Here is a 12,287-nt window from a genome sequence, read left to right as displayed (position 1 = left end):
GAACAGGAGAATTCAGGCAAGAAGGAAGCCCATTCCTCTTCAGTTATGAGCTTGTTATGGAAGAGGCAAGATGTGACCTGCCCCACTGAAAAAAAGGTACCAAGACATGTGACTAACATGGATAAGAATAATGGGTTAATATGAGTTATGAGAGTTAATAAGAAGCCTGCGCTAATGGGCCAATCAGTTTATCATTAATATAGACCTCTGTGTGATTTCTTTGAGGCTAAATGGCTGTTTGACCTGGTGGGAGGACAGAATCCAGACAGGACAGAAACCCCAACAAGCAGGCCCTCATGTTACAAATGGTGCCCAACATGTGGATGACAGTATCTACATAAAGCCTGACAGAACTTGGGAACTAATACTAGACATAAAATAATAGAGTTAAGCACAGATTATTGATAGCAGCACTCTCTCAGGTAGACTCTGCTTGCTAGAAGCAAATGCTCTCATTTAAGAGAGGCTTCCTGACTTAGCTTTAGCTGTAAAACCTTTCAGCTCTTTTAACAGGTCCTGCCACAAAACACTTAAATAGTGTTGATAAAAGCTGACTGCATGCTTTTTGATTTTCAGCAATAGCAGGAAAAAAGCAGCACCATCTTAAAATGCCAGCTTTTTGGGCCATCCTGCCAGTTTAAACTCTGACTCTTTGAGGCAGGAGGTCTGGCTACAGAGAGAGCATTTTAGTGTTTTGGGCACACTGCTGCAGCTTGTTTGCTGGCAAGAACCTTGAAATGCCATAGAGTAGTGGCAATAAACATGGCTTCTGCCGGTACCTCCACCATGAGACTGGAATTTCAGAAAGCTAAGGAATGGGTTGGATCCAGCCATCACATACTTGACTTTAATACAATCCATATTGCTTAGCAAATTAAAGACTCGTATGGTCAGAAAAGGGGAGAGATGTACAGTAAAGATAGATTCAAAGACAAAAAACCTCTAAATGGTTTACTGTGTGCTTAAAAATATATGTAGGCTTGGGAAAAAAAGAAAAAGGTTAAAGTCTTTAAAATAAAAAAGAAAAACAGTAGTTGAGTTTGGTGATACACACCTTTAATCCCAACACTTGGGGGACAGAGACAGACAGTCCTCTGCGAGGTCAACGTTTGGTGGCACATGCCTTTAATCCCAACACTTGGGAGACAGAGACAGGCAGACCTCTGTGAGTTCAGGGTGTGGTGGCACACATCTTTAAGTCCAGAACTTTGGAGGCAGAGGCAGGTGGATCTCTGTGAGTTCAAGGACAGCCTGGTCTACAGAGGAAGTTTCAAGACTGCCAAAGATACAAAGAGAACCTTTCTCAAAAGGCCAAAAATTAAAAGTAAAAAAAAAAAAATAAGAAATAGAGGTTAAAATAAAGCCATGTTAAGATGAAAATACACAGAGAATTTTGATACTGTGTGTTATTATGCTCTCTTTGAATTGCTTGAATGCTGAGGAAGGAACAACAGCTGCCAAAAGATATTTGTTTATAAATACTGCTCAATTAATCCAAGATAGATATTTTGAAAATACCTTAACTTAAAAATTGAAGTCAAAAGGTATGTTACTTTGGAGAAGAGGTTTTGCTTTTGTTTTCACAGGAAATGGGAGACTGTGGATTCATTCTGAGCTAAGAAAAATCAGGTTTGATCAAGGAAGACCACTTTAGAAATCTTCAGTAGGAACAGATGGCCCAGATGTCTGAGTTCTACATCCAGAACAGATTCAAGACTGCTGCCTGAGATGATCAAGACTCACAGGATACTCCAGTCAGGACTTGATGATAATTTTAAATTTTCTTTAGGTCTCCATAAGATTATGGCTCCCAACCAGCAGGAAGTAGCCAGAAAAACTATGCTTACATTCCCCCAAAAAATGGACTATGGATGTTGTTGGTTCTTTTTTTTTAAATAAAAAAATAAAAAAGAGAGGGCGAAGTGGTGTGTGACAATTGTCTATATTCTGTCAATTATGCTTTAAATAAGTGTTTATTGGCCAGTAGCCAGGCAGGAAGTATAGGCAGGAAAACCAGACAGGAAGTAGGCTGGTTTAAGAGAAAAACAAAATTCCAGGAAGAAGGAAGCCCATTCCTCCTCAGTTGTGAGTTTGCCACAGAAGAAGCAAGATGTGACCTGCCCCACTGAAAAAGGTACCGAGAGATATGGCTAACATAGATAAGAATACTGGGTTAATAAAAGTTATGAGTTAATAAGAAACCTGCACTAATGGGCCAATCAGTTTATCATTAATATAGACCTCTGCATGATTTCTGTGGAGCTAAATGACTGTGGGACCTGGTTAAAGGACAGAAACTAGGCAGGACATAAACTTAGACAACAGTAGTTAAACATTTTATTTCTATTAGTTTTCTCACCACAGCATCTTCACCCCATTTTATTACTTATTAACAAAGGTTTAAGCAAGCTAAGTATATTTCAGCCAACTCCCTTTGTACCAGCAAGTGGTTGCCTGTAGTTTCAGTGAAACAGATTCCTAGCCTATTTCCACACTATAAAATGTTACTCAACTGGTCTAGTTAACCATCTATTTTTCTTTACACACAATAGAATTATTTGAATTCCTTTCACAACTTTGTTTTTCAAGGTGTACAACAGGTGCTGAGAGCCTTTATCATTTATCAAAGGACATAACAATTGATATTCATGGTGTCAGCTCACCAGAATTAACTTCTGATTGAAAGAAACTCATTTTGCAAAGTCTACAAGATATACAGACTTCAGAACATCTGTTGCTTCTGTCTGTAATTTTATACATGTGCTAACTGCATCCTTCTCAGGCTGTATATAATGTGTGCATGTATCTCATGAATATATTACCAATCCACTGGGCATTTTTATCAGTGGATTTTCAAGAAGATGGCTCTTCTTTAGCTGTATTGTTTAGTTAATATTAACACTCTTAGCTTATTCAGAGTTTTGATGAGTAAAATAAATACAAAGAGATGCTGCCCAAGTCAGAAGTTATGAGTTTCTTTTGAGAACTGTCTTAGAGCACAGCTTAAGAAAACAACTGTCATTTCTCCAGCTGTCAAGATAACTGTACACTCTCAGCTGATATAAGACTTTAAAGTAGCTCTTAGATAAGACCAGGTGCTTTGCTAAATGGATTTTAAGATAGATAAACTATTCATAGAAAAATGCCATCATGTTTAAAGGACACGTAGTCAACTGTGCGATTTGTTGAGCCAAGGGAAATAGTGCCACATAACTTAATTGTGATGCCAAAGGACAGTGATTAGCTCTTTGAACAAATTTTAACCTCAACTTTATGACTTTTGTTTAGACACCAAGGGATGAGCATCCCTGACTGGCCAGGGCTATGTACAAAATACAAACTAACTTCATAATCCTGAAAAAGAGTTACAAACTCTCCTTTCTATGGCCAAGTGTTACATGCAGGACAGAAAAAAAAAATGTATCTTAAGTTTTAAAATGCTTTTAATGTCACTGTGTCTTGGCAAGTGCCGTATGGGCTCCTCTGCCCCTTGTCCTTGCAACTCACTGCTGCTGCAGTCTCTCTGAGGACATATTTGCAAACAAACCAGTCTCCAGTCCCAGAAAGTCCAGCCTTTATGACAATCTAACCCCAAATTTTTAAGATGTATTTATAAACTCAAAAATATAGGAAATAACACAGTTTCCTTATTTCTTTTACAAGTTTAGCCTACATCTATAGAGAAGTTAACAAAAGAAATTTCTCCTTTGGCAGCTGTGGTTTGTAGACCATTAATTAGGGAGTTAACTGAAAGAAAGAGCTTCTCTTTGACAAGTGACATTCTGGATTTATTGTTTAGAACTGTTGAGAGGACTCTGTTTCTTATCATTTACTTAAGAAATGGTATGTGATCTCCAGATGTAATGCCTGCAAGATTTTGTGTGTTTATATAAGCACCTAAAACCCAAGTGGAGACACCCTACTGGACTGAAGACTCACCATGAACCAGAACCCTTGGCCACTTGGGTTGGAAGATCAGAGAGGAAACATAAACCAAGGAATAAAACAACCACTCAACAAAGACAAACACGGGAATCAACACCAAGACCTGTAATCACACTAAATCCAGATGCCTAAATGCTAGTATAAGAACACCCTCAATATCAGAAAGGGCAATATGTCATCACCAGAATTCAGCTATCCTATAAGAACATCCCATCTCAACTGAAGCATAAAAAAATGACCTTAAAATAACTTTATGAAGATGATTGAGGCCCTTAAAAAAAGAAATGGAAGAGAAACAAACAAAAATGGGAGGAAATCAACAAAATCTCTTAAAGAATGTCAAGAAAATCAAGGGAAAATTGAACAGTTGATGGAAACAGGTAAAACTGTTCAAGACCTGAAAATGGAAATAGAAACAATAAAGAAAACATAAGTTGAGGAAATTCTAAAAAAATGTAAAACCTATGTAAGTAAACAGGAACTATAGGTACAAGCATCACCAATAAAATACAAGAGATGGAACATATAATCTCTGGCATTGAAGATATAGTAGAGTAAACAGATTCACTAGTCAAAGAAAATGTTAAATCTAAAAAATTCCTAACACAAAACATCCAGGAAATCTGGGACACTATGGAGAGATCAAACTTAATAGAAATAGAAGAAGAAGAAGAATCCCTGATCAGAGTGCAGAAAATATATTCAACAAATCATAGAAAGAGATTTTTCAATCAAAAAAAGGACATACCTATAAAAGTACCAGAAGCTTCAAGAACACCAACCAGACTAGAAAAAGTCCCCTCACCACATAATAAAGATACTAAGTGTACATAATAAAGAAAAATCATTAAAAACTGCAAAGAAGAAAGTCCAAATAACATATAAAAGAAGACCTATCAGAATTACACTTGACTGACTTCTCAATGGAAACTAAATCCAGGACAGTCTTGACATACCACTTACAGACTCTAAGAGACCATGGATGACAACCCTGACTATTATACTCAGCAAAACTTTGAATTACCATAAATGAAAAAACAACATATTTCATGACAAACTCAAATTTAATCAATATATATTCACAAACCCAGCTCTACAGAGGGTACTGGAAGGAAAACTCCAACCTATAGAAGTTAGCTATATCCACAAAACACAGACAATAGATAATTCTACATCACACACACACACACACACACACTCTCATACACATGCATACACAACCAACAACAACAACAGCAAAAACAGCAAAATTATCAGGAATTAACAATCATTGATTATTAATATATATCAGTGTCAATGGGATCGATTGACCAATAAAAAGACACAGGCTAACAGAATGGCTATGAAAATAGGATCCATCCTTCTGATGCATAGCATAAACACACCTCAACATCAAAGACAGACATAAAGGATTAAAGTAAAGGACAGAGTACAAGATTGATAAAAGTTTTTTCAATCAAATGGTCTAAAGAAGCAAGCTGGTGTAACTATTCTAATATCTAACAAAATAGACTTTAAACCAAAATTAATCAAAAGAGATGGAGAAGAACATGATATATTTGTCAAAGGATAAATCCACAAAAATAATGTCTCAATTCTGAACATCTATGCCCCAAATATAAGAACACCCACATTTGTAAAAGAAACATTACCAAAGCTTAAATCACATATCAAACCCCACATTAATTTGGGAAACTTTAACACCCCACTTTTACCAATGGATAGGTCTTCCAGACAGAAACTAAACAAAAAATAACAGAACTAACATATGTTATGACTCAAATGGAAGTAACAGATATCTACAGAATACTTCACTCAAATACCAAAGAATATATCTTCTTCCCAGCACCTCATAGAACCTTCTCAAAAATTAATCACATACTCAGTCTGAAAGTGAGTCTTACCAGATACAAAAACAATTGTAACAGCCACCTATATCTTATCACCATAGGTTAAAGTTAGAGTTCAACAACACAAACCACAAAAGTCTATGAACTCATGGAAACTAAACAACTCTCAACTAAATACCAGTGGATCAAGGAAGAAATAAGGAAAGGAATTAAAGACTTTCTAGAATTCAATGAAAATGAATGCACAACATATTCAATCTTAAGGACACAATGAAAGGAGTGTTAAGAGAAAGGTTGATAGCACTAAGTGCTTTCAAAAAGAATTTGGAGGAATTTCATACTAGTGACTTAACAGAACACCTAAAAACTCTAGAGTAATAGGAAGAAAACACTCCCAAGAGGAGTAGGTGGCAGGAAATAATCAAACTGAGGGCTGAAATCATTAAAATAGAAACAAAAAGAACAATAAAAAACATCAATGAAACAAAGAGACGGTTTTTGAGAAAATCAGCATGAGAGACAAAACCTTATATAAACTAACTAAAAGACACAGAGAAAATATCCTAATTAACAAAATCAAAATCAAAAGGGGGACATAAAAATAGACAATGAGGGTGTCCAAATAATTATTAGGTCATACTTTAAGAACCTATACTCCACAACACTGGAAAAATCTAAAAGAAATTAATAATTTGTTTCATGAATGCCACTTACCAGAGATAAATCAAGATCAGATAAACAGTTTAAAAAGATCTGTAACCCCTAAGGAAAGAAAAGTAGTTATTAAGCATATCCTAACCAAAAAAATGCCAACACCAGACAGTTTTAGTGAAAAATTCTACCAGACTTTCAAAGAAGAGCCAATACCAATATTTCTCAAATTATTTCACAAAATAAAAACGGAAGGAACATTGCCAAGTTTATTTATGAGGACACAGTTACTTGATATCCAAACCATATAAAGATTCAACAAAGAGAATTACAAGCCAATGTCCCTCATAAACATTGTGATAGTTTGAATGTAATTGGTTCCCATAAGCTCATAGAGACTGGCACTATTAAGAGGTATGGCCTGGTTGGAGTAGGTATCACCATGTTGGAGGAAGTACATCAAAGTGAGAGCAGTATTTGATGTCTCCTCTATGCTCATTATGCCTAGTATGGACAGACTCCTTCTGCTCTCTGCCAATCACAATATAGAACTCTCATCTCCATCTCCTGGACCATTTCTGCCTGCACACTACCATGTCACACCATGATAATAAAGAACTAAGCCTCAGAAATTGTAAGATACCCCAATAAAATGTTTTTCTTTATAAGAGTTATGTGGTCATAGTGTCTCTTTACAACAACAGAAACCCAAGCTAAGACAAACATAGATACAAAAATATTAAAAAAAAATACTTGCAAACTGAATTCAAGAACACATCAGAAAGATCAGCATCAATGATCATCCCAAGATGCAGGGATGGTTAAACATACAGAAATCAGTCCATGTGTTTTCTTGGAAAGTTTTTTGTAATTATTGGAAATTTGAAGCAGGATTTTGTAACAATAGGAGGTTACCTCCTCTTTAAAATGATACCATGGGATTCAGTTCAATTAAATTTCCATTAATCATTTCAAATAGGCTGTGAAAAACAAAGCCCCAAAAAATCTGTCTAGAGAGAAGAATTGTTTATAGTATAGAAAATAATCATTATTTAGAGAAATTCAGATTTTTTAAGAGTGAAAACATTCAAGAAAAAACACCATACATTAAATTCTAGACTATAAGCAAGGGCATTGGAAATAATCACCAGGCAAGAGTCCTGCAGGCTGGACACTCCACCATGCCTCCAATGGACCTGATCATCTACAAGGTCCACTCTGATTCACAAACCCAAACATCCACCATGGCATTAGTGGCCCCTGGAAGCACAGAAACTGACTGGAGGAAGAGATGAATAGACAACAGTGAAAGAATACAGTCAATATCCTACAAAGCAATATTGCATCACCAGAACCTAGTGATTCTACAGCAGCAAGATCTGAACAGCTCAGTGCAGAAGAATCAGAAGAAAATGATATTAAAATAGCTTTATGAAGATGATAGAGGCCCTTAAAGAAAAACTGAAAAATTATCTTAAAGAAATTGAGAAAAAAAAACAAAAAATTGGAAGAAATCAGTAAGTCCCTTCTTGAAAACCAAGAAAAAACAAACAGGTAAAGGAAACAGTTTAAGATCTGAAGATTACAATAGATGCAATAAAGAAAACATAAACTGAGGAAATTCTAGAAATGGAAAATTAGGCTAAATAAAAAGGAACTAAGGATGTAAGCATAGCCAATGGAGTACAAGGGATAGAAGAGAGAATCTCAGGTATTGAAGATATGATAGAGGAAATAGATTCATAGGTCAAAGAATACTTTAAAGCCAACAAAGGCATTACACAAAAATGTCCAGAAAATCTGGGACACTATGACAAGACCAAAGCTAAGAATAATAGGCATAGAAAAAGAAAAGAATACCAGCTTAATGGCAAAGAAAATACATTTAACTAATTATAAAAGAAAACTTTTCCAAACTAAAGAAGAAAATACCTATGAAGATACAAGAAGCTTACAGAACATCGAATAGAATAAACCAAAAAGCCTCCTTGCCACAGAATAGTTAAGACACTAAATATGAAAATAAAGAAAGAATATTAAAAGCTGCAAAGGAAAAATGCCAAGGAATTGTAATGGCAGAGTCATCAGAATAGGACCTTATTTCTCAATGGAGACTCTGTAAGCCAGAAAGATCCAGACAAATGTTACACAGACACTAACAGACCACAGATGCCTGTCCAGTCTACTTTACCCAGCAAAACTTTCAATCACCATAGATGGAGAATTCAAAATATTCCACAACAAAACCAGATTTAAACAATACCTATCCTCAAGCCCATCTCTATAGAAAGTACTAGAAGGAAAACCAATCTCATCATTGCACTTTAAGGTTAGAAAGAACAGCCTAAGGCTTTCAAACAGCCAACTTTAATTTATCCAGTAGCCTTACAGTAACAACTGCCAAATAAAAGATGTCCCCACGGCTGTGCAATTGCTGAATGGACTCCTATGGAAATGTTATATTAAGGAGATTCAAGGAAGTAATAGTTTCATGCGGCATGCATTACATTTTGTAAATGAAATGCTGAAATCATGATCAACTTGTCTGGAAAGACTTGGTTACAGCAGTCTTGGAACCTGGTCCTCAATTACAATGGAGTACCTGGTAGAAAGATGAATCTAAGATCACTGAACAATGAAGTAGGGCTAGAGGCATAGAAATCTCCCAAGACCAACTTTTTGTAGAGGGATATTATGCTAATGTACAAAGTCAATTTCTATATGATGGTCACACCTTGGATGTATGCCATATAGCAGCTTTGAATGCTTAGGACAGAATTGGAGAAGTAGGAAAGAAAATTGAGTCATTTACTAAAGTTATACAAGACCCATAGAAAACCTTCACAGATTCTTTACAATGATTAACTTTAGCAGTATATAGAATGATACCAAAATTCAGAAGCTAGACGAATAATATTTGAATCTCTGGCTATTGAAAATGCTAATATACAGTGTAAAGGGGTAATTAGTCCTTTAAAGAAAAGATCAGCAACCTTGGAGGAATGGGTTTAAGATACAGTCAATATTGAATCTCATGACCATGAAGATGCTTAGATAGGAGAGGTTATTTCCAGGGGTCTGAAGAAAAATCAAAATGGCAAATATTAAAACTGCAGTAAACAAGGTCACCTAAAAAGGGATTATAAACATGATGTTCCTAGAAACAATGATTTTTCTAAGCATAATCCAAACAGAACAGCTTCTCTTCCAGATTTTGCAGAAGGTGTGGCAAAGTAAGGCATTGGACTAATGATTGTACATCAACAAAGGACAGTCAAGGTACCCTTTGCCAGTGAGAAATGCCTTGAGGAGTCTCTCACAGTTTCCTATGCCAAATTTGATAAAGTAGTTTTTCTGTCATCATGGAGGAAATTCCTTACCAGAACAATTAAAGAACAAAATGTCTATTGTAAGAAAACATACTGCTCAGGGTGATAGAAAAGCTATAGAAGAGAAAACAAAAGATTCAGGAGAAACTGTAAAGCAAATATTTTGGTAAACTTCTATAAATGAACAAAGACCAAAATTAAAAATACAAATAAATGAAGTTGTCATTGAAGGTGTTGTTGACACAGGTGCTGATATGGGATGTTCTTCTGTATATGTATTGTTTTAATGATTAGTGAATAAAGCAGTTTTGGTCAATGGCTTGCCAGAGTAAAGCCATCTGCAAAATCCAAACTGAAATATAGAGAGTAGACAGAGTCAAGCAGATTCCAGCCAGACACCAAGGAAACAAGGCATGTAGAAAATGAGGTAAGACCAGAGTCACATGGCAATACATAGACACACACACACACACACACACACACACACACATCACCTTATCGTGATTTTAATGGTCATAGAGAGTATTGATTTATTCTAGAATAAGGCTTCTTCTTGCTTCCTGGACATGATTTCTGGTCTGAGTCTCTGTCAGATAACTAGGGATTAAGGTTTTCTACTCTGGATGTACATAACGAAGTATGGTCCTTTAGCCTCTTTGAGTTCTCTTGCATATGACATTGAAAATCTTTAAATTATCTGCAGTAAAAAAAAAGGCCATGACTAACAGTAAAATTTGAAGTCACCAAAAGGAGGATGGAGGCCCACAAAGACGATTCAACCAGGACTGCTGATAATGCCACTTTACTGACAAACATAAACTAAAGATCAGTTTTGGACTATAAACTACTCAGGAAAGTTTTGAAATGGCTAGCTGAGATTATCCAGGATCACAGACTACCATAGATAGGAATTGAGATAAGCCCCGAACTTTCCCATTACACAGAGACAGGAAAACAAAAGAAATAGCTATGCCTCCCAGGACTTGAGAGTTAACCCAAAGTTTTCTTTTCAGGATCCCCTACAGATACTTTTCCCCAGACTAAAGGAAGTAATTTTAAGAACATGATGCCCATATTCCCAAGAGGTTGGGAGGGTGGTTTTGGGTCTTTAAGAGGGATATGGATATTTGTTATTGTTTAGAGTGGTTGGTTACAAGTTATCATTGGTAATGGTCAGGAAAAAAAACAAAGAATAATAGATTCAAGGTTCTTGATTTGAAAAGACAAAAAGATGATATAGATATGATAGGATAAAAGGGTAGATTATTGAATCTCCTTTTAAAAATCAATTACTTGGATTTTTACTTTGATATGAATCTTTGTATATTGATACAAATTTGAGATTAATTTTGTTAGAACATACTGTACATATATTTCCAATCTTATATAAGGTATTATAACTATACAGTTCATTTAACAAATGCAAATTTCTAGTCTTTGAAGCTATTATTGCTAACTAATTAGGATATAAATAATTGAAAGTTAATAGTTAGTCATTTAAATCAAACTTGTAGTCATAGTAGGCATATTTTCAAGGTCAAATATATATTTTAGAAAGACAAGTCATCCTCAAACACTTTGGGGATCTACAGAATATGGCATTTAAGATGTTTTAGTAACATAAGTTCTTTTCTCTTTTATGACAACAAGACATGTCTGCTCCTGACAGCACCAATGTACTTCAGAGAAGATACCTGTTATCCCTTACATCAACAACTGGTCTAACCTCCAATAAGGTATGTATGGTTCATTAGTCTATAATTCCAAATTCTAGAATCCAATTCTTTACCTGCTGCTTTCCCTTGCCCTGTGTTACCATCCACATGGGTATATGTGTAAGCACACACATGAACATCTCTTCTCTTGATCTCTCCTCTCTCTCTCAGCAGCCTGGGAGATTCACAGTTTAAGTTCTAGGTCACTGTATTCCACATGACTTTGGAAATGGCAAAAATTGTCAAACCTGATTTCTAAATTCTTACAAATTATTAACTGCTATTGCTTCAGACAACAGACTTTCTTACAAAATATATAGATTTTAAACCATTGCAGCTGAACAACTTAAAAACCCCAAAATAAGAGTTTACAGAATAACCTTGAGATAAAGAGCAGCATACAAAAATCAGGGGAATAAAAGATAGGGTTTTTTTTAGGAGTGATTAAGTAAAGCCTTAAAGGCTTTGAAAGAGTAGTAAAGCAAGTTATAAGTTTCAGGAGGTCTCACTTATTTGTTGTTGCTCTCAGTGTCTGTGCTACTGGGGTTATATTTAGAAAGTGGTCTCCTGCATCCATGCACTGAAGGCTACTTCTCAATTTCTCCTCTGTCAGGATCAGTGTAATCAGATTATATTAAGGTCTTTAATTCATTTAGACATGAGTTTTGTTCATGGAGATAGATATGGGCTATTTTTTAATTCTTCTACATGTTGACATCCATATGTCAGCACCATTTCTTGAAGATGGTTTCTTTTTTCCATTGTATAATTTTAACTTCTTTGTGAAAAAATCAGGT

Source organism: Myodes glareolus, chromosome 1 (assembly GCF_982192425.1).
Source record: "Myodes glareolus chromosome 1, mMyoGla1.1, whole genome shotgun sequence".
NCBI classification, from domain to species: domain Eukaryota; kingdom Metazoa; phylum Chordata; class Mammalia; order Rodentia; family Cricetidae; genus Myodes; species Myodes glareolus.
Note: the sequence above shows the minus strand (reverse complement) of the source record.